Source organism: Callithrix jacchus, chromosome 5 (genome assembly GCF_049354715.1).
Source record: "Callithrix jacchus isolate 240 chromosome 5, calJac240_pri, whole genome shotgun sequence".
NCBI classification, from domain to species: domain Eukaryota; kingdom Metazoa; phylum Chordata; class Mammalia; order Primates; family Cebidae; genus Callithrix; species Callithrix jacchus.
This window is the reverse complement of record NC_133506.1, coordinates 156,538,236-156,558,573: the sequence shown is the minus strand read 5'-3', so window position 1 is coordinate 156,558,573 and position 20,338 is coordinate 156,538,236. Positions and strand designations below refer to the sequence as shown.

Here is a 20,338-nt window from a genome sequence, read left to right as displayed (position 1 = left end):
TTATTAATTTAGCCTAACTTGGTATTTCTCAACTGTGGGTTTCATTCAACTTTTAATTATCTGTGTATAACAGAAAGTGCAACTCATTGAGGATGTGCAGCTCCAACTTCTCTCCTACGGACTTTCTGCTCCTTTTGGACAATCCCATCTGCAGAGGAAAACAGCAATTTCACAATTTGGCTGAATGTGCTCCTGCATGTAACCTAGAAGGGACTTCAGGGATAAACTCCAGATTAAAGTTCCTTGTGGCAATTTTGTCAGCTTTCATGCTTATAAAAGTAGGACATTATTTATGTAATTAGTAATTTTTAGAAGTTTTCTGAGTCCTGTCCTCTCACTCTCCTCCCCGGGCAGCATGAGCTTCACCACTCACTCCATGTTCTCCACCAACTACTGATCCCTGGGCTCCATTCAGGTGCCCAGCTACGGTGCCCAGTGGGTCAGCAGCACAGCCAGCGTCTATGCAGGTGCCAGGGGCTCTGGTTCCCACAGCTCTGTGTCCTGCGTCACCAGCTTCTGGGCGGCATGAGGGCCAGGGTCCTGGCCGTGGGGATGACCGCAGGTCTGGCAGAAATAGGAGGCATGCAGAACGAGAAGGAGACCATGCAAAGCCCGAACGACTGCCTGGCCTCCTACCTGGACAGAGTGAGAAGCCTGGAGACTGAGAACCGGAAGCTAGAGAGCAAAATCCAGGAGCACCTGGAGAAGAAGGGACCCCAGGTCAGAGACTGGGGCCATTACTTCAAGACCATCGAGGACCTGAGGGCTCAGATCTTCACAAATAGTGTGGACAATGCCCGCATCATTCTGCAGATTGACAATGCCTGTCTTGCTGCTGATGGCTCTAGAGTCGAGTATGAGACAGAGCTGGCCATGCACCAGTCTGTGGAGAGCAACATCCATGGGCTCTGCAAGGTCATCGATGACACCAACGTCACTCGGCTGCAGCTGGAGACAGAGATCAAGGCTTTTAAGGAGGAGAACTCCTCATGAAGAAGAACCAAAAAGAGGAAGTAAAAGGCCTACAAGCCCAGATTGCCAGCTCTGGGTTGATCATGGAGGTAGATGCCCCCAAATCTCAAGACCTCACCAAGATCATGGCAGACAGCCGGACTCAATATGACAAGCTGCCTCAGAAGAACCGAGAGGAACTGGACAAGTACTGGTCTCAGCAGATTGGGGAGTGCACCACTGTGGTCACCACACAGTCCACCGAGGTTGGAGCTGCTGAGATGGCACTCACAGAGCTTAGATGTACAGTCCAGTCAGCCCTTGGAGATCAACCTGGACTCCATGAGAAACACAAAGATCAGCTTGGAGAACAGCCTGAGGGAGGTAGAGGCCCTCTACGCCCTGCAGATGGAGTGACTCAGTGGGATCCTGCTGCACCTGGACTCAGAGCTGGCACAGACCTGGGCAGAGGGACAGCGCCAGGCCCAGGAGTACGAGGCTCTGCTGAACATCAAGGTCAAGCTGGAGACTGAGATTGCCACCTACCGCCTCCTGCTGGAAGATGGCGAGGACTTCAGTCTTGGTGATGCCCCAGACAGCAGCAAATCCATGCAAACCATCCAAAAGACCACCACCCACAGGATAGTGGATGGCAAAGTGGTGTCTGAGACCAACGACACCAAAGTTCTAAGACATTAGGCCAGCAGAAGTAGGGGACCCTTTGGGGAGCAGGAGGCCAATAAAAAGTTCATAGGTCATTGGATGTGTTAAATAAAAAAAAAAAAAGATTTCATGTATTGAGTTTAATGGTTCCCTCACTGTCGATACCAGGATGTTGAAGCAAGGTAAGTTTCCTTTTGCTCCTTTCTTCTCCTCCCCCATCCTCTTATAATATCCAGCAGCTACTCAAAGTAGTTAGACCTGTGTTATTCCAAGGAAAGTCTTCCAACTCTTCACTACCCTTTCACAACTGGATGAAGCTAGCCATGTAGATAACAAGTTTACGTTTTCCAGTATAACTTTATTTCCACACAGACAACCACCCTTCTCTGTGGATGTGAGTCCGAGGTGGGATTTCACTATCTTCTCTGTTAAAGAGTGATGAGAGAAACTGAGGTCCAGGAAAATGAAGCAACTTGGCAAGACGTCCCAGGTTCACTCTTTTCAGCCATGACCATCCCCACTGGGGGCTGCCAGCTAACGGCTCTCTATGGGCAGTAGCTTGCAGAGTGAGTCCTGCGTTCCTCAATGTCCATCCAACAAGGTCATAAGGAAGATGGTGGAGCTGGAATTAGCCTGGGAGTATACTTACTTCATGTCTCCTTCCATTTCATTGGCTGAGCACTAAACTTATTCCAGCCAATAATCACCCACCACACAAGCTCTAGGGCTTCATGACCAGATATAAACACCCACCAGAACAAGAACCCAGAGGTTTCCTTCAGCCTCTGTTACTGCCTTTTTAAATATCAAGATAATCATGTGTGCCAGATTAGGTGGCTCACGCCTGTAATTCCAACGCTTTAGGAGGCCGAGGCAGGAAAACTGCTTGAGTTCAGGAGTTGGATACCAGCTTGGGTAGTGTCGTGAGACTCTTTTCTAAACACACACACACACACACACACACACACACACACACACAAATAGCAAGAAGATCCCTTGAACCGGGAGTTCCAAGGCTGCAGTGAGCTATGATCATGCCACTGAATTCTAGACTGGGCAAGAGAGTGGACTTTGTCTCAAAATAATAAGAATAATAAGAATTTATGTTCTTAGCTTTAAAAAATAATACTACAAAACTTACAATAAGAAAAAAGAGTCCTTTCTACCACACCCACCCTTTCACACCTCTCCGGGCTTTCTCCAGAGGAAACTAATTTCCACCCTTTTCTCTTCTGGTCTGTGTCTCTATACTTCTAAATGATAGACTTCCATATCTATTTTTGACATTCAAACATTATTGATCAGTTTCCTCCTATGAAGGATGGAAATTAACCTATTTTGTATTCCCACAAACTTGCTCTCTCACTCCTCTTCTGCCAGTCCCCTCTCAAAGCACTCCTCTCAATATCACAAACGTTAAACCAATGGTCATAGCTCACATTAACAGGGCTTAAATATTATCCACAACCGATCCACATCATGTACTAAAATGTAGTTTCTCTTAGAATTGCCAATTGTTGAATTTTTCTTATTTTCTATACACGTGACACTCATTCTTACCCAAATTCTTTGAAAGGACTAGTTAAAAAAAAAAACTCCTTTAATACAATCAAACTTCCTAATCAAAGAGTTCCAACTACTCTTTCTTTGCTGCATGGCTCCAGGAGCACCCCCTATCCTGCTCCAGCCTGTTGTCAGCTATACCTGCTGCTCAGCTGGCCCATGGCATTTCCCCTTACCCACATCCTAGGTATTTCTTCTCTCCTGCTGGACTCTATTTTCTAGACCCCAGGTCATCCTCATTCATGGCTTCTCTCTCTTTTTGTTGTAGCAGATCATCTATTCACTTCCCAAGAGTGTTTATAAGAGATGTACATTTTTTAGAACTCCCATGTCTCAAATTGTCTTATTCTACCTGCAATGTATGATGCACAATTTGGCTGGACGTGTAATTCTAGGTTGAAAAGTTAATTTCCACGGCCAGCTTGCTCCTTCGTCCACCAGTTACTATTGTTGCCCTTAAAAAGTCTATCATGTTGATCTCTGTTCCTTTGTGTATATACTCTGCTTTGGTTCTCTTTGGAAGATTTTAGGGTCATCTTCTTCTTGGTATTCTGGACTCTTGCCATGATGAGGCTTAGCATGACTCATTTCTCATTTTATGTGCTGGATACCTGACCAGACCTTTTAGTCTAGAAACTGATAACTTCAGTTACAGAACATTTTCCGGCATTGTGTTGCTATTTTTCTTCTCTCCAGGAATACTGCCCTCCTTTTGAAAGTAAAATTAGCTGGATGTCAAATCTTTGAGCGTGACTGTCTACCTCTTATATCCTTTATCCTTTTGCTTATATTGTATCTCTTCATTTACTTGTTTGGTTATGAGGAAGTGAATATCTTCCAAACTTCACTAACATTTTTATTCCTGCTCTAATGCTTTTCATCCTCAGGGGCTCTTTCTTTTATTCTGCACTGTTTTCCTTCTGCTTTTAAAGTATTCTAGGATAACTCTTCCCAAATCTGTCTGAGGATGATTTTGTTTTGCTTTTTCTTCTGTCCTGCTAACTGTGCTGTTTTACCTTCTACTCCAAATTCTCAAAGGACTTAAAAGCTGGGATTCGGTAGACCACTTATTTTTTTCACAGGAAAATGTAGAAGTCATCATATAGCTGTTGAGACACGGGTCATCAAATATTTTGTACCAATGATTACTCTGACAATTGAGTGTTAAAATAAGCTTTCATTTATGCCCTAATCAACAGCACAAACATGAATAAGTCAGAAACTCCTAACAACTATTTAATCAAGTTACTTGCTCCTTGTTAGACGTCAGTGAGTGAGTGAGAGCATAACAGTGAGCAGTCCTCAGTCAGAGAGACTCCTTTCCTTCACAATTAGCCCTCCATAAACAAATGAGTCAACACATATTGTTTATTATTTACTTAACCCTGAATAACCTCAAGAAAACCCAAAATGAGGTTAGGTGATTTAGTAGGGTTTTGGGGTTTGGTTTTTGGTTTTCCTTATACAAGTAAGGATTAGAGGTTGTGAAACAGCTTTTTTCCAAAGAAGTAGAAATGAAACATGTGGATAGATTCTTAGGAATTTAGGGACCAGGAAGCGTATTTTCCAACAAGTATCTTAAACATACTCCCACTCTTAAAATCTACTCTCTGGGAATTTCTCTGATAGCTGAAGACAATATGCTAGTTCATTTTTCCATTTCTAAGAACTTAAAAAAACACAAGGTTTTGAGGATGAAGTATCCCTTGTAGCAGCTCTGCTTTCTCATGGAATATAATCTGTTCACTGAGAACAGTTAGGCTAAGAATGAAAAGCAAAGAAATTCACAAGCAAACAACGAACAAGATGAAAACAAGACAAAACTTAAGGTACATATTGGAGTATATTTTCTTTCTCTCTCTCTTTTTTTTATTATTGTACTTCTCACTTCTATTTAAGCACATGAACATTGTCGGGAACATTTTATTCCCATAAATATGACCCTGTCCTTAGTTTACCTTGAGTCTTGCAGTGCCGGACTTTTGCTATTGCATAGCCTAAGGAAAAGTTCTGGAAACATTATATCATTTATAGGATCCAGAACACTTATTAACTTCAGATGAAAGCAATGATTTCTTAAAATACAAAAAGCTAAAGAATCAAAAATAAACAATGATTTTTTTTAATTTTCTGACTTCTACTTGCAGAAACAAGCATAACAGAATTGTTGACCAAAACTATAATATATAATCCCATAATGAGATGTTTCTCCAGTTTGTAGTTAGTGATTCTAAAATGCACACTAAATTCTAAATCCGTGTCTATAAGGATTTCATGAAAATTTGTAGGTTATTTTCATATAATAAAGAACATAAAATCTCCGTTAACCTGATCATTAGGATGAAGCAATTGATTAATAATGGAAGAGAAATCCAGTAACCTACACAGGAAACATGGACAATGGTACCTCTCAATAACCTCCTAGCACAATTAAAAACCAATTTCACAACCAATTTCTAAGAAAGTCTGTTTCTAATAGTCAAAATATTCATGGATTCAGTTAACAAACATTTATTTGCTACTCATTATATGTCAGCCATGTGCAGCATGGACATAAACCAGACAGATTCCATTTTTCCTGAAAGTCATCACTTGACTGCTAGAGGTTTCCTGCAAATAACCATCGGAGGAGGGTTGATCGGGATCTGCAGTATCATCTTCCACTTCCAACCCCCAATGAGAGCCACTGGAGAGCCAGACAATCTGATAGCACACTCACTTTGGCTTTTGTTCTGTCACCTATTTGCCTTCCATGATTAATTAGCCATCAAATCATGTCATGTTTATCACTTTCCTCTTAGAAAAGGGTGAGTTTAATTGCAGATGCTCAGACACAAGCTCAACTTTCCAAAACACTTTCAAAAAGACACATCAGTGTGCAGTCTAAGTATCTTCTTCCTTTGGATTTAGTGTGTTGACATTTTTTCGTCTGTGGCTCATTTGAAGTCTCCAGTGTTAGACTCGTCCTTTTACTTTTTGGCCTACCCTGTCGGTGCCAGACTTCCCCTTTCTCAGCCCCTCCACTCTAGTGCTTCCGTGAGTTAAACTGCAATGAGGAAACAGCTGCCGAGACAGTGGAAATCACCCCCGGAGAAAAGGATGGCAGGAATAAAGGTGCAGATGTGGGAAGGTACCTGGGAAGCCCACGCTCAATAATGGAAAACGGGACTGAAGACAAGAGGCCGAACAGGTTGGGTAGATCTATTTTCCAAGTTGAAAATCAAGATATTACAGTCCTTTTGAATTTGGGAGCTATTTAGAGTGTTTTGACCAAGGGGTGACATCCTTGGAGCCATTAACAATTTTTCAAGCTCAGAATATCTTCAACCTGATGTGCACTTTCCCAATCCCCCCCCCCCATATTCTTACTCCTTTCCGTACCTAACTTGGATCTGACAGCTTTCTTTTGTAACTACTTTCTCCTGTACCTCCAATCCCCCTAACAGCTCACTCTCACTGAGCTGGTTCACCTCTTTCCAGCTCTGGGTCTTACCTGCATTGGGTTCCTGCTGCCCCTGCCCACACACTGCCCCCTTCTCAGCCACTGGTGTTTCTGTGAGTTAGACTGCAATGAGAAATCGCTGCTGAGACAGTGGAAATCACCCCTAAAGTATAGAATGGCAGTAATAAAGGTACAGATGTGGGAAAGTACCTGGGAAGCCCAAGCTCAATAATGGAAAATGGGACTGAAGACGAGAGGCCAAACAGGCAGGGTAGATCTGGAGAAAGTCACCCAGCTGTCCTGGTTGGTACCATTTCAAAGTTACGGTTGCTACCACCACTGAGGCCTTCAAAATAGCTAGACAATTCCATTTATCCTTTGTCAGCTTCTTTTCTCTTCTCCTCTAGATGCCATCCCAAACCTTTACCGCTGTCCTCAAACCTCTGATTTAACCCCAGTCTCCTTTAAAATCACTTTTAACTTCTCTGCAAATTTATTTAATATACATTTATCATTAAATCCTACCCTTCTGTTTTAAACTGTTAGTAAGTAGTGCCAACCATATATTCAAACCAACATCGACTTTTTAATCATGGCTCCTAATGCCTGGCTTTCAGACTCTCAGTTTCTTCATCTATAAATGGAAATATTAATTAGCTAATACCATTGCAATAAATATTAAATGAAATACGTACACATTGCTAGCATAGTCCCTACTGTTGAATCTCTTGGAAAATTGCAGAGAATATGGGAGACCCAAGCCCAGCCCATATTGTGTTTATATCATAGCAAGAAAAATAACAAAAATGATGCAGAGTCAACATAAGCGCATTTTACAGAGAAACTAAACCTAGTTCAGGGCCTCAAGGAGGAACTTCCTGAGAAAGTGACATAACCTGGAACTTTAAAGGATAAGCTAGAGTTAGAAGGGCTTAGTGAGGCGACACAGTCCCAAGGGCAGTGAGAAAAAGCGCTGCAGGCGGGTAGACCAGCATGTGTGATAAGTCCTGTATCAGAAGCATAGCAGGGGGTGAGCGTGTACTTCAGTATGGGGGTTCAGGGGTTGGGGAAACATGGGCAAGGGCCAGGTCATGCAGTGATTTAGAAGCCTTGTTAAAAATGGGGGACATTATCCTAAAGCAATGGCAACTGCTGGAAAGTTTTAGCACAGAGATGGCATTCTCAAATTTACATTTTTAAACTATGCTTACTAAATCATGGTTTTCTAAGCCCACCTCCTGCCAAAATGAATGTACTTATCTCTCATGTTCATGATGGCTATGCCTTCCAAGACTAATAAATTGAAGATGTTTAAATACACAGTTTGAAAATTAATATGCGGATGAGTTGATGAAGTTCAGTTGTCTTAGTTTGGACTGCTAGAGCAAAGTACCACAAGCTGAGTGACTTACAAACCGCAGAAATATCCTTCTCACAGTTCTGGAGGCTGAAACATTGAGAGCAGGGGACCAGCATGGTCAGGTTCTAGCAAGGATTCTTGACCAGATTGCAGATGCGCCACCTTCTAACTGTGTTCCCATGTGAACTAACTCTCTGGCCTCTTCTCATAAGGGCACTGATCCCATTCATAAGGATTCCACCCATGACCTAATTATCTCCAGAATGCCCACCTCTAAACACCATCACATTGGGGATTAGATTTCAACACACGAATTTTGAAAGGAGACAAACATTCAGTCCATCACAATTACTAAACTCCAGATAGCAAGTCTGAAAGGGAAATACATTGTTTCCATTTTAAATGTCATGTAAATACAGTAAGTTCCTGGATACTTTTGTTCAGATACTTATTACACCCTGTATTTCACCTGTATTCTGGTACTTACTACTCCCTAAATCAGCTTATGATGTCTTACTTATACCTACTCAGAGGTATAAATAATCATAATCTTTCTTCTCTACTATTTATTGGGTTCTAAAGTCTCTTTTCGTCACTAAATTCCCAGTTTAGACCTTTACACTTATGAAGCACAGACCCCAAATCATAGTAGGACTAACTGTCGTCATGAATTCTCAGCTCAAATATAATGGAAGAAAGGCCCTCCTCCATCATCCTACAAAAATAGTGCCCTCTCTATTACCATCCAGTTACTGATAATTCTTCACAGAGATCAGCACTATTTCAAATGATCTGTATTGTTAACACTTTATTGTCTGGGTTGCCCTGGTAGAGTACAAACTCTATAAGATCACACACCTTGTCATGTTTTTTCTCTGTAAATAGTAGAGAAGAAAGACTGTGATTATTTATACCTCTGATTAGGTATACATAAAACATCATCGCTGATTTTAGGGTGTAGGAAGTACCAGAACACAGGTCAAATACAGACTGTAGTAAGTCCCTGAGAAAGCAAGTACTGTAGTAAGTATCCCCAACACAAACTAAGTGATTCAATGAATATTTGTTGAATTAATTAACAAAACTCCATTTATAATTATATATCCCTCCGTTTTTATATCAGCAAAAATATTCTGTGCTGTGATATTTTTATCTTCAATTTTAAAGAGATAAAAACTGGTAAAGAATGAAAACCTGATTTGGAAAAAAATATTTCCTTCTCTGACACTTCTATTCATAAACAACCCAAATATTATCGACTATAAATAAACATTTCATTAACTCAGCCTTGCTAGCCTCTATGACATTAATGAATTTAACTTTATTTCAAATGAATGTGCAGGATATATACTTGTGATGGGTAATAGCAAAACGTAAATTTCAAAAAAAAAAGCAACTCTATTTTTAATTTTTATGATTTGTGCATTTTAAAATGTAAAATTTGAAACTTTTTAGAAATTCTAATGATTTACTTGACAAATAGTAAAACAGTAAACACACCTATTTTCTCTTAATTCTTCTGAATTATTTCTCATTAACAATCAACAAACACATCAACAAATATATTTATATATTTAAAATATATATTCAAATATTTTTTGATTAATATTGTATATTCATTTATACTTTCTTAGAAAAGAGAGCTATTATTATTTTTAAAACACCACACTGAATTCTAGACATGTGCAACCATACAAAACGAAAGTCGAATGAATCACATTACATACTTACAGGTGTTTTCATACCTCCCTCTGTCTTTTAGAACATAAAAGTCATCCACTTTATACTCTGTAAATTTCTGTGTCCTTTATATTCCTGACAATCACAGACAGCGGGAATAATAAGTGAATGCTATCCTTGTTTTTTCTATCTTTTCTAAAACCCATTTACCAAATGAAATCTAATGAATAGTTAAATTTTTAGATCTTTAATTAGTTACATCAATTTTATGTCCAGGAAAATTTGTGGAGGTCCTGCTTCATGCTATTCAATAACTTTTAAAAAGAAACAAGGATAAATGTTTCCAGATAGTACTAAATATCCACCCTCCACTACATAGTTACCCTTTTAAAATAGTTATGTGCTGAAAGTTGCTATATATCACTTCTTGGGTATCCTTCAAGTCTAATCAAGTCCTCTGACACATTGCTAGTTAAAATTAATTTGTTGTTTGTATTATAGCAGGAAACAAACACTTGTATCCAGGCAACAACAATGTATCTTAGATTTGTATGATAAAGTCAAGCAGTGGCAGTGCAAAAACTGCACTTCTTTCTCAACCATTGCAGGAGGTTACCATCTCGAAGACTGGCACCAGCTAGAAACCAAAACCCAAGAGATTCCGCTGTTTGCTCCTGCCAAATGCAGCCGTTTCATCTCTATTAAATTCTGTGTTCTGGACTGAGATATACTGGATATTTGTTTTTTGGTGTTTTTGTTTGGGATTTTTGAGATGGAGTTTTGCTCTTGTTGCCCAGGCTGGAGTACAATGGCATGCTGTCCTCTCATTGAAACCTCCACCTCCTAGATTCAAGCAATTCTCCTGCCTCAGCCTCCTGAGTAGCTGGGATTACAGGCACCTGCCACCATACTCAGCTAATTTTTTGTATTTTTAGAAGAGACGAGGTTTCACGATATTAGCCAGGTTGGTCTCTGTTAGGGACAAGCTGCCTCAGAAAATCCCCTTTGCCCAAGCTGACCCTTCCCCCAACTCTGATTGCTCTGCAGCTGTGTTTCTGAACTCCTGCCTAGGCACCACATCAAGGCTGCCAGATGTGCTACAATTAAGCAAAGCCTGGTTACAACCATCCAGGCAGCTTGGGGGAGGACAGGGAAAACAAATGTTTGCTATTCGTACTTGTCAATTCCTGTTTGACATATACCTGTAAAATCCTGAGTTGTTTTTTTTTTTAACTACAGCCACAAAAGTCACAGGATGATGTATTGTAAGTCTGTTACCAGTTAAAAACTGTGCCTGTTACAAGCTGATAGATTATCTCAGTCTTGAAACTCCCTTATGCCTCTCTCATCCATATAAACCCCTCATTTTATAAGCTCAGGGCTGCCTCCTCTGACTGTTACGGGGCAGCCCAGGAGGCTAATAAAACGTGCTTGCCTGAATTGGGGTCTTTTCTCCTTTCTCTGCCTGACTTTGGGTCTTTTCTCCTTTCTCTTGGCTAACCTTATGGATATCCATAGAAAGATTTTGTCTTTGCAGTTAAGTTCAAAAATATTTTCTTGACTGCTATGAAGTCTTACTATATTTCTGTTTTCTTGTTAAGAAAGAACTGGGGGGCCGGGCGCGGTGGCTCAAGCCTGTAATCCCAGCACTTTGGGAGGCCGAGGCGGGTGGATCACAAGGTCAAGAGATCAAGACCATCCTGGTCAACATGGTGAAACCTCGTCTCTACTAAATATACAAAAAATTAGCTGGGCATGGTGGTGCGTGCCTGTAATCCCAGCTACTCAGGAGGATGAGGCAGGAGAATTGCCTGAACCCAGGAGGCGGAGGTTGCGGTGAGCCGAGATCACGCCATTGCACTCCAGCCTGGGTAACAAGAGCGAAACTCCGTCTCCGAAAGAAAGAAAGAAAGAGAGAGAGAGAGAGAGAGAGAGAGAGAGAAAGAAAGAAAGAAAGAAAGAAAGAAAGAAAGAAAGAAAGAAAGAAAGAAAGAAAGAAAGAAAGAAAAGAAAAGAAAGTGGGCAAAGAATGTGAATACACATTTTCTCAAGAGAAGAAAAATAAATGGCCACCATAAGTATGTAGATATGTTCGGAATCACTAATCACAAGGGAAATGTAAGACAAAACCACAATGGGATATTATCTCACATTTGGTAGGATCTTTTTCTATTAAAATACAGTGTATATAATAATATTAAGTGTCACCAAGCATTTGGAGAAATTAGAACCCCTGTGCACTGTTGATGAGAATGTAAAATGGTGCAGCCCCTATGGAAAACAGTAAGAAGTTTCCTCAAAATAATTATAATTTGAAATGTAGAAACTGTTTTTAAAAACATGATCCAGCAATCCCATGTTTTGAGTACTTTTCCAAAAAATGTTTTAATAAGATCACAAAGAGATATTTGCACTTACATGTTCACTGGAATATCATTTGCAATCTAAGATATGGAAACAACCCAAATTTCCAATTTAGGTTTCTGGATGAATAGATAAGGAAAATGTGGCATTTACATAAGATGGAACTTTATTCAGCCTTAAATAAGAAGGAGATCCTGTTGTATGTGACAACATGGATGAACCTTGAGGACATTGAGGAAAATAAGTCAGTCACAGAAGGACAAATACTGTATGTCTCTACTAACACTAGGTATCCAGTGTAATCAAATACAGAGAAACCAGAGAGTAGAATGGTGGTTGTCAGGGGCTGGAGAAGGAGGGGGTAAGGGAAATGTTGGCCAAAAGATAGAGAATTTCAGTTAGGAAGGATAAGTTCAAGAAATCTATTGTACATCGTATGTATTACAATAAATAACAACATATTATATGCTTGAAATTGTTAAAAGAGTAGATTTTAAGTGGTCTCCACCACAGAAACATACATGAGACAATGCATATGTTAACTGGTTTGATTTTGTCATTCCACAGTGTATACAATTTCAAAACATGTTATATACCATAAATATATATAATTTTTGTTCACTAATTAAATTAATAATTAAAAAATAAAATTAATTTTTTGAAAAGAAAGATAAACTGTAGACTAGTATCTCTTATGAACACAGATACAAAAAGTTTCAACAAAATATTAGCAAATAGAATCAATGCATAAAAAGAACTACACATCATAACCAAGTGGATTTTATTTCACCTATGAAAGCCTGGTCCAACATTAGAATATCTGTGTTATCCATTACATCAACAGGCTAATGAAAGATAACACTTTTTTATCAACTGATGCAGAAAAAGTATTTTGACAATCCAAAACCTGCTTAGGATTAAAACTCTCACTGAACAAGGAATAGCGGGGAACTTCCTCAACCTGATGAGAAACATTTACAACAAACTGACAGCTGATTTTATGCTTATGGTGAGAAATTAGATGCCTTATTGCTATGATTAGGAACAAGGCAGGGAGTCTCCTCTCACCCTACTTTTATTCAGCATTGTACTGGAATTCCTACTTAATTCAATAATAAAATAAAAGCAAATAAAACGCATATGGACTTGAAGAAATGAAAGAAAGGAATATATAGCTAGGTTGAAGGTAAGAAGGAGGGGAGAAACAGGATTTTCGTGATAAGTTTTGGTTTTTGGAAGGGAGCACTTTGAGTGTGCCTAGGACCTGGGACAAAGAAGTTATAAAAACGAAGATATTTAAGACATGTAAGACAGAGACCATAATCCAGAAAGCAGAGCTCCTCAGAATCAGTAGGGAACAGGATTCAAAGTAGAAACAAAGGAAGATAAAGTTAAATCATCCCAGAATTGTCTCAATCATGGACAAACAGGGGCAGTAGAAAGGGAAAAACTGGGTCAACAGCTCTCTAGAATTCTGGGCTTTTCTACCTTTCAAAAAAAAAAAAAGCGGGGGCGGGGGGGGCAGGCATGGTGGCTCACACCTGTAATTCCAGCACTTTAGGAGGCCAAGGTGGGCAGATCACAAGGTCCTGAGATTGAGATCATCCTGGCTAACATGGTAAAACCCCATCTCCACTAAAAATACAAAAAATTAGCTGGATGTGGTGGTGCACACCTGTAGTCCCAGCTGCTCGAGAGGCTGGGGCAGGAGAATTGCTTGAACCCGGGAGGCAGAGGTTGCAGTGAGCAGAAATTGTGCATTGCACTCCAGCCTCGGTGACAGAGGGATACTCCGTCTCAAAACAAAAACAAAACCAAAAACAAAAAAACACACTCTAGGCTACCCATTTTCATTTACTGAAGTAGCTATTCTTTCCCCTTAGCCTCTGTTAAAAACAACAACAACAACAAACAAACAAGCAAACAAAAATAAAAAATAAACAATTTCTGTTCTCCCTCTCTTCTAACCCCTGACTCATAGAACTATTGCAGTGTTTCAGCCATATGCAGTTTTGAAAACTTTTTATCTCCAATTACTAATTTGTCTGGACTTTTCACTTACCTATAGTTAATGGGAAGACAATCCCCTAAGGAAAATGAATTATGGTGGTTAATAACCACATTGATAATTGCTTCTTACTGAGCACTATTTTGTGGCAAGGTAAACTGTATCTGCTCTGACGCTTCACCTCACCCTAGCTGAAAATTAGGTACTACTGCATATTAGACTTCTAGGACATTTTTAAATTGCAAAGCATGTTTTGAAACTATTCTTAGGCTGAACTAGCATATAACACAAGGTAAATTTATTAGGTATGGTTATGGAGAAAAGGTGATTTTCATCATATTTTATGCTTTTTAAAATATTACTGGTAAAATATTACCTAGGCTAAAGAAAAATTGGCTCACTGATTATAGTAACTCATTAGAAGCTGGACAGTAGAATCTGTTTCCTGGCAAATGTTTTCTCCTGAAAACTGGAAAGAATCATTTTAGCTGAAGCCAAAGTGAAAAAATAACTTCATCATGCCATATTTTAGATTGTCAAGGAAGCAGAACGTTAGCTGAACTAAACTTACCATTGTATTAATTGTATTAACAGATGCCAGATTAATTTATCATCACCATCATCACCATCATCATCATCATTGAAATTAAATTTTACTTTAATTTAATATACAGCTTGAAGATTAATTTTTCTCTCACACAGTTATGTGCAATTTCAGTATCTTTCTGATGGTTAAATCATCCTTTTTGATCATCCTTCTTATTTAATTGCTAAAATTTGATCTATGGTATAGTAATTTTAAAATATTTAATTATTAAAATATCCAAGATAAACAGGATTTCAAATGTAGAACACTTTTAAGTAGGCAGTATTTACTACTTAGAATTTTTAAACTATAACTTCTAACCAGCCATGTAAAACTAAAGATTAAGATGCTATATTTCTGTAAATATAGGTTTTTAAATATTTTGCTTTTTTTGTTTTAGAATATTTGTTGCTCCCTGAGGAACTGGAAATTAACAATGGCTGGGTCCAGTGCTTGAGTGTCAGAAAGGGAAGGTAACCTGCAAACAGAAGGCTTGCACCCAGGTCCAAAATGCAGCTCAACAGATGAGCAAACACAAGTATTCGGAGAACCAACATGGAATAAACCAGGAAACCAGAGAGACAAGGAGTGAAGCCAGCATCAAACCAGAGAAAATCTTCAGGTAATAGAGGACCGATATCAAATTCAGAGATTTGCAAATCCCAAATTGCAGAACATTTACTCCAAAAAGGTTACTTACTGGTCCAAAGTGTTTTGTTGCTCCTGGGTCAGGATGTTCTTGATGCATTTAAAGGGTTGATGGGGCCTGAGAAAATAATAATAATAATAATGGCAGAGATTAGTATGTTAGTGCCCGGAAAATATTCCTTTTTCCTGTCAACAACTTTTATCTACCTTCATTAGGGATACACTATAAAGCCAGAAAAATAGACTTTGTTCAAATAATATTTCTAAATTTCTCTGAGATTCTTAAATAAAAGGAACCACAAATGAGCTATATTAATTTGATATCTAGAGATTATTTTTCAGATACTACCAATACTCTAGGACATAGAAAAGAGACATAAACGAAATTAAATGAGTGCTTTGGGAATTTAAAACATTTAGGAATTCATTCACTCCTTTGTTGATTCATCAAACATTTGTTGAGTAATTATACCATGAGCAGGGCAGAGTGCTAGACATTGCAAATACAGTGGGGGAAATAATCCCTGCCCCCAAGGGATTTACAGTCTAGTAGAAAATATAATGATACAAAAGCAGATGTAGGCTGGGCGTGGTAGCTCACACCTGCAATTTCAGCACTTTGGAAGACTGAGGCAAGCGGATCACTTGAAGTAAGGCATTCAAGACCAGCCTGGCCAACATGGTGAAAACCCATCTCTATTAAAACTATGAAAATTAGCTGGGTGTGATGGTGCATGCTTGTAATCCCAGCTACTCAGAAGGCTGAGGCATGAGAATTGCTTGAACCCAGGAGGTGGAGGTTGCAATGAGCCAAGATCATGCCACTGCACTCCAACCTGGGTGACAGAGTGAGTATCTATCTCAAAAAAAAAAAAGAAAAGAAAAAAGAAAGCAGATGTACATAGTATACAGGTATACACATGAGAAACCCCTGTCACCAATACTCCAGAAGTCCATAAGGAAGATGACAGGGGAGGGATCAGGGAAGGTTGTCCAAAGGTTGAAGCCAAACTAATATTTTGATGGTAATATTTCTGGGCAAAGGTGGGAAAGGCTGTGAGAGACAGACAGAGAAATATGCTGTTTCAGGCAAAGAAAAACGTGTGAGATGAACTGAAGACAAGACTCCAGTGCACTCGAGGACACAAAAAATAAATGCATTCATACATTTATTCAATAAATATTTACTGAACCATTAGTTTGCAGGGAATAGAGTCAAAAAGACAGACAAAGCCTCTGCTCTCTTACTGTTTACATTTTGGTTAGGCAAAATACATTTAAGACAGAGGAAACAGTAAAAACTGCAAAGCCCTGATGTGTTTGAGAAACAAAGAATGGATCAGAGTGGCTGCAGTATACTGGCCAGGGAGAACAGTAGCCTGCAATAAAGTGAGCATCTAGGCAGAAATCAAGTCCTATATGGCTTTCTTAGAATAAGAGATTTTTATTTTATTTGCCACCAAAGGGCTTTAGGCAGAGGAAGTACGTAGTCTGATTTACATTTTTTAAAGATCACTCTGATGATTATGTAGAAAATGCATTTAGAGAGCTGACAAAGGAAGCAAGGAAATCAATCAGAGGCTACTATAATCCGCCAGGATAGAGAGAATTCTGGCTTTGTCTAGAATATAAGCACTGGAGATGACAAAAATGACTGCATTTTGGATATAGAGTTTTGGAGGTAGAGTTAACAGCACTTGTCCATGAATTCAATAGGTCTGAGGAGCTAAGGGGAAAAATAAATCAAGGTTAACACAGTTCCTATGTGGCTGGAATTTAAAGAGAATGATAAGACTAGTATGAAAGATGAGGCTGGGGAGAGAAGAACCAGTTTAAGAGAAATATGTGTCTCCTATCAGAGTCTAAATGTTAATACCAAGGGCAATGAAAATATCTTGAAAGATTTTAGGCAGATCTCTTGCTTTGAGCAAATAATGCTCAAAGATCATTGAGTGATTTGAAAGATTAGTAGAAAAATTCTTACTCAAAATAGCCTCAAAAATTATAAGATACTCAGAGAAAATCCTAAAAATACTGAAAATACTTTCATAGAGAAAAATAAAAAGCATTATTAGAGGAGATAAAAGAACAATTAAATGGAGGGATATACCATATTCATGGATAGGAAGACTCAATTTTATAAAGAGTTCTGTTCTCAACCAAGTTAACGTATAAATTCGGTGCTATTCCACTTAAAATCCCCAAAAGACTTTTTAAAAGCAACTTAACATGGTTCTAAATTCATATAAAAGAGAACCCCAATAATGAATAAAATCATTTTGAAGAAAATGTGTAGAAGGACTTGCCCTTCAGATATCAAGATCTACAAAAAAAAGCTGTGGTCACTAAAGTATGTGATAATTGATACATGAAAGAGAAATAGGCTTATTAACCAGATAGAGAGCTCATGAACAGAGCAAGCATGCAAGGAAAAAATAGAGTCATAACTTTTTCAAAAAAGGCTGTGAAGAAATTACTTATACAATGCATGGCATTGGGACAACTAATTAGTCATGTGGAAAAGTAAAATAAAATTGGTCCCTAGCTGAAAATATACCCTTTAATGAAAGGGGAAAGGGAAACAAAACATTCAAAGGCTGCTATATTTTAGGGTTGGTGACAGGCAGTTGAGGTGCTCTTTTCTTTTTCGGTGGGGTAAGAACACTCAATAGTGACAGCAAAAGCAAGACAGAAACATGTTTGAAAAAAATGAAGAACTTTGTAAGTTGTGGAGAATAGGAGAGAGAGTTGTTCCAGGCAAACATAGAGAAAATTTTGGACAGTATTAAAATACTGTATGAGGTAAGAGACTGAATTATGGTGGCACCCGTCTCAAAGCTATTCAGCTTTCCAACAGCTTTCTGGTATAAACTTAACACAGACATTTTACATAAGTTACTAATCACAGACTAAGAAATTTAACAATGGGTTGCAAGGAGTTACGAATAATGTCAAGAAAGTGATCAAAGTGATTGATATGAACTACATCTGGTCAGGAAAGAAAACAGAGGAGGAGACAGAAAAATAAATATAAATCAGTTCAAGGGCTTAGGTATCTCTTTATTTATTAAATTTTAATAGAGGCAAGGTCTCACTCTGTCACTGAGGCTGGAGTACAGTGGAACGATCCTCAGCCTCCGAGTAGCTAGGACTACAGGCATACACCACCACACCTGGCTAATTTTCTTTTTTGCAGAGTTGGGATATTACTCTGTTGCCCAGGCAGATCTAGAAACCCTGGCATCAAATGCTTCCCTTGCCTTGGCCTCCCAAAGTGCTAAGATTACGGGTATAAGTCACGATGTCAAAAAGACACTAAATGACAAAGAATGTCTTAAAGTTTCAATGATAAAGTGTCTGGGTAATGACAAGGCCAAGGGAATAGTCATGAAAATAAGTGACTGAAGTGGAGTAGAGGTAAATAACATGGGAAATGAGGCCCTCAAAGAACTGGGAGTCCAGCATTTAGATCCATCATCATCAGAACTGTTGAAGTCAACCAGGATGAAGACAAAATGTGGAATAGAGGGGAAGACAGGAAACCACATGCTTGTCTTCTCAAAACCCCTTAATCAGCATTTCCCTTTTCTCCATGATACTTATTGACTTTTGGGAGGAGCAATTAGAAGCCATTTCACAGTTTAAGCCAGGTACCTTGACAGTACTAGAAACTGCTGCAAGGCTGACAGTGTAGAAAAATGTGGAGAAAACCATAAGTAACAAAGAGAAACATTACAAAAACCTAACAGCCTAGGATCATTTACTACAGTGAAAAAATAGCTAGATTCTAGTCCCTGTTCTTCCTTGGGACATTCTCTAGGCTCAGTTTCTGCAACCATCTAATAAAAAGATCAGGCAAGGCCACTTATCAATTTATTTATAGCTCAAATAATCTGTAATATAATGTCCACAATGTGATCCTGATATATCACCTTATAAATGTAAAATATTTTCATTCAGGAAGAGATGATGTTCTATGTCATAAAAATATCAAGGTGATAAGTTTCAATTATTTGAAAAAATTCCCAAATGGAGTATCTCATCTTCCAACAATAGAGATAATTTTTTTAAAAACATTGTAATAGAGACCTAAGTGAATTACTGTATTTCAGAATTTCCTTAGTTTATGATATAATGATATCTTGTAGAGTATACTCTTTGCTTTATCTGTGTTAATATCTCCCCAAATTTAGACTGTGAGTTCTTTCAAGGAAATCTTACTCAGCAGTTCTCTCTTCTTCTTCCAGGCTGTTCTCACAGCTCTGGGTATATACAAGACACAATATTTTTAATGTTCAAAATGAATAAAGACCACATATGGAAAGTATTCCCTAAAATTTTAGAAGAAAAAGAGTATGAGTTTACCCACACAAAAAATTGCCTAAGAATGACAGCCCAGAGCCTGTAATTGTCTTATCTACTTTAACAGAAAACAGCTATGAGACTCCTGATATTTCACATCAAAGAGTTGGGCATGTTGGGAGGAGGGGGGTGTTTTACGTAATGTTAAATGGATTTTTGCACATCAAACAAACATATCCCTTACCATCCCCATTTCTGGCTCATATATCAAGATCTGCAAGTGTTTTTAAAGCATATTTTCTCCTGCTCTGCTTTCCAATTAAATTTTTAAAACATGTCAAACACACACCTAGAAATTTACAACTGTAGCAGTGACCTAGAGTTCATATTATTCTTACTTTCCCCAATGTTTTTCAACACAGACCACCAACATAAAAAATCATTATAAAAAAGTTAAGAAAAGGACAGTCCATATTTTAAAGAATGCAAAACAAGGTACTATCTAAGATGACAGCAATGCTGTAGCCCAGGCTTAATGCTTTAGTAAAGAGCTAACTCCAGGCTCCTACTCTCAGCAACTAAAGCTGCACCAGGCCTTGGCAAGAAATGACAACTAGCACCAGCAACCTCAAGCTCGTGTGCCGCATTCCTCATATTAGCTCGGCTTATCCTGGTTTGTCTCTCCATAGAGCACCGAGGGCTTCTTCCAAGAAACTTCAAAGACCCCTCAACAGCAAAAATAAAACACGTCAGGAGATTTGGCCTGTTGGT

The 20,338-nt window shown here is 38.7% G+C and overlaps 1 pseudogene; it reads left to right on the top strand.

Moving 5' to 3' along the window:
* The first annotated feature begins 355 nt into the window (after window positions 1-355).
* LOC100408157 (keratin, type I cytoskeletal 18 pseudogene) lies at window positions 356-1,696 on the top strand (annotated as a pseudogene).
* Window positions 1,697-20,338: the final 18,642 nt, after the last annotated feature.